General features: G+C 43.3%; 1 pseudogene; it reads left to right on the top strand.

Annotated features, from left to right (window-relative positions):
- The window catches only part of LOC102867066, a 19610-nt pseudogene extending 18368 nt beyond the window's left edge, over positions 1–1242 (top strand).
- The last annotated feature ends 2683 nt before the right edge of the window (positions 1243–3925 follow it).

Here is a 3925-nt window from a genome sequence, read left to right as displayed (position 1 = left end):
GATGGGTGGGGGAGTGAGAGAAATTGAAAGAATTTGTTCTTGAACACAATACATTAGAATTTTTAAAATAAACTAGTAGAAAATTTTTTACAAAATATTTAAAATCATGTTTACCTGCCAGAGGAGATACCATGATCACAAAGGTGGTTTTCCCAGGGCGAGGCTTATCTACTGTACTCCGGATGTGCTGACCCCTGCGATTGCTCCAAACGTGGGAAACTTGACTGCCTCATTTGTGGTAACAGGGGACTGCATTCCCAGTTTGCCCTGCAAAAAGAAAAGAAAAAAAAATTAAAATTAATTGTAATGTCATGTGACCAGGACCTCCGGGAAGGCCTAGTTGACTAAGAGGTAATTAAGGTTAGATTGTCAGGTGGGGCCAGTTCTTGGAAAAAGGTATGCGGGGAAGGTGGAAAGTAAGAGAAAAAAGACCCTCAACAACCTCAACCCTCTCCCCTCTCCCCTCTCTCACAACGGTCTCGAGCATGTCGGTAATAATGAGGACACACAGCATAGGGCAAGATTCTGATCTGTTCCTCACCGGGTCGCTATGAGTCATAATGGACTCAGAGGCACCTCGCCCCAAGGGCAGGTAGGGATCTCTATCCGACCTTAAGTAATCATAATGGGGGCACGGGTTTAGAGGCCAGGGAGGTTGTGGTGGGTGCGCTGCCCTATTTTCATCGAGGTTATGAAGCGCCCAGCGTTCGTGAGGCAGCTGCGGCCCTGATGGAGGAGGAAATGCGCAGATACCGAACTACAAAGAATTACCCGAGCTACCTGACAGCCCCAAGATGATTCCACTTTTGAAATCGACGTAATGAGAAATGGATTTGAAAGACTGGCTGCCCGACAACCAATTGAGTTGCTCAGTATGAACGGTATGATCTTCCAACCCCTTCCTTGGGTCCGAAAAAGAATGGTATTAAGGCATGGCAAGAATGTGTAAATAATTCTATGGTCCAGTTAGAACATCAAGCAGTTCGAATTGAGAATCTAGAACTAATGTCACCGCCTGGATGCAATACCTGCAAAGTATACAGTGAAAATCTGGTTCACTTGATAGAACATGCCCAAAAAAACCTCTAGAAATTAAGGAAGCACACTCGAGATTTCAACTGGCAGCCATAGAACAGGCAACTAACAGCTGGGTCCAAATTGAAAGAGATAGAGTCAACTTAGGTCTCCCTGGTTAGTAAGACTTGTGAGATTGAATGGAGTATTGTACAACTAAAAAAATGAAATCTATAAACAAAGCTGCAACGTGGAGAGGCAAAGACAGACAGCATCCGACAGGAATTCTGAAACAAGAAAAATGAACTTTCCCAGACTATCCCAGCCATCTGAGTTGCCCTGAACCATGAGAGACCAACATTTTATAGAAATCGTTGGTATTTAATGTTTAGAAACCACAGAATGTGAACTTTTTCTATTATTTCTGTGTGTACATATTAAATAAAAACTATCTGCTTGGTAGTATTTTTGTAGCTTGAAACAATTTTAAGGCATTCAAGGTAAGTGTGTCCTTATCCTGGGGTCTTATTTGCATCCAAGAGTTAATTATGGAAAATTTTCACATGTACAAGAGTTTGGGAGGTTTTGTCTTGTACTAATAAGAGGTAATAGTAAATAATTTTTTGCTAAATAGACCAAAAAGAAAAAAAAATACAAAAAAACCCCAACACAAAACAGCAAACAAGGACAGGTAGAGATGCTGCAGATAAGCATACTTCAGTGTTCACATTTCCTTAAATTTTACCCTAACTAACAGTTTATTATTTTTACAAGTACATGGTGTGAGAATGTGAGTATGTTAATGTGTGATTAGACCTCACACTATGAGAGTCTGGTCTTTTAATACTTGCAGTTCTGAGTTTTAAAGGGCAATAAAGTCTACCAGTTTCCACGGGCTCCATAGAATTTGCTTAATGGAAACTCAGCTATTTTCCCTTCAGTCCTGGCTGGTCCCCTGAGGGTAGTTAACCTGATTTTCAAGTGTGACACCTGGGTGAAAATAGTCTACTTTTGTGGTTCTAATTTGATTTTTACCCAGGCAGTGTAGGATTTACACAGCTGGGCAGTAGCAGTGAGAACATTACATTCTTTCCACGGAGAAAAACGTGTACTGGGAAAGGAAACCCTGAATTTGGCTTTTTTTTTTTTTTTTGTCCCCAGAACTGTGAATAAATTTCTGTTCTCTAAAAGTCACCCACTTTCTGATTTTTTTTTTTGTTGTTGTTAGGCAGCACTAGGAAAATAAAACAGCAGGGAAGCAGCATTTTACTCTAATATGAGCAACAGAGCAAATCTCCTGTGACAAAGAAGTGCCAGTTCTTTTCTTCAGACTCAAAGGTCTGTGTGTCCCAACCCTGTTGTCCCTCCTGACTGTCCTTTTGCAGATGTCCAGGAATTTGAACACAAAGTCTCCTTAGCCGCCCTTCTTCATCACCATCCTCTTTCCATCCAGCAGAAAGCAAGCAAACCTGGGGTTCCTGTCTCCTGGATGGAGCGCTCTGAAACCCTGAGCAGGCAAGTCTTTAACTTAACCTGCCTCTTGACTCCTTCACTTGATGTGAGGTGGTGGGGGGGCGGTCAAGAGACTTATTATGCAAGCAAGTGTGTACCTTGTGCACACTTATTAAGCCAGGTTTCAGAGGAAAGAAAAAGGATTCCTGTCATCAGTTCTTTGGAGGAGTCCTTTCATGGATTTGCTTCAGAAGCTGCTCCGTAAGACGTGGCCGCTTGTTCGGCTCAGGGTTCACTCTGAGGATGTCACTGCCTGGCTCAAGTAGCCCATAATCAGGTGGACTGAGCAAGTGAGCCCATAAACAGTATGACAAGGTCTGCTGTGGAAATATGAGCACTCCGTCCATGGGCATTTGAAAAGGCTTTGGGGCTTTTAAGCGCAATAAGGTCTTTGCAGGGGGAGCTTTATTCAGTCTTCTAAACACCCGCGTCTGTACAGTTGCTGAGTACTGTAGAGTTGGAACCAACCCATAGCTAATCCTTTAATGGGCTTTCCGAGGCAGTTAATAGCACTGGAGGACATTGGCCATCCGTCTGCAGAGCAACTGGTGGCCTTGAACCCTGTGGCTTTGGGATTGCAGTGCAGCTTCTTGCCACTAGGCCACCAGAGTTCCTACAGCTGTAGCTCACTGCAATTTGTGGAGAAGTGCTGCCAATTGCTTGCTTTTTTTTGGGGGGGAGTGGTCATCTTATGACATCCAGGTTGGGCTACACTGTTAACATTTCATGCTGTCTAGCCATATAGCAAAGCATTTGAATGAAGAATAGACATTTCAGAAAAGTACTGGTTGTTGAGGCTTCGCTTTTACTTGCATGTTATTGTTGTTGTTGTTATGTGCCATCAAGTTGCCTGTGACTCATAGCAACCCAGTGTACAACAGCTCTGAAACCTGCTCTTTCCTGAGCCAGTCTCATTGACTCCAACACACCTATCCCCATTACCCCAGTTACTATGTCAATGCATCTCATCTTAGGTCTTCTTCTCCCACGCTGTCCTCCACCCTTCCAAGCATGATGTGTTTTTCCAAGGAATGGTTCCTCCTGGCCACATGTGCAAAGTATGTGAAATGAAGCTTTAAAATCCTAGCCTCCAAAGAGAAACTTGTTTTCACTCTCTCCAAGACAGAACTATTTGTTCTCCTGGCAGTCCATGGTATGTTCAATACTCTTCTCCAGCACCGCAACTCAAAGACATCAATACTTCTTTTGTCATCCTTAGTCATTGTCCAACTCTCTGGTGCATAGCAAGGGATTGCAAAGACCATGTCCTGTATCAGGCGCACCTTAGTCTCCAGAGAGACACCGTTGCTCTTGAGTACTTTAGAGAGGTCCCTAACAGCAGACTTTCCCACCGCAATAAGTTTTTTTATTTCCTGGCTACTAGTGCGAAGAGTGTTGA

The sequence above is a fragment of the Elephantulus edwardii genome, unplaced genomic scaffold, assembly GCF_000299155.1.
Source record: "Elephantulus edwardii isolate Elephantulus edwardi_28Jun2011 unplaced genomic scaffold, EleEdw1.0 scaffold00138, whole genome shotgun sequence".
NCBI classification, from domain to species: Eukaryota; Metazoa; Chordata; class Mammalia; order Macroscelidea; family Macroscelididae; genus Elephantulus; species Elephantulus edwardii.
This window is presented reverse-complemented; position numbering and strand designations above follow the sequence as displayed.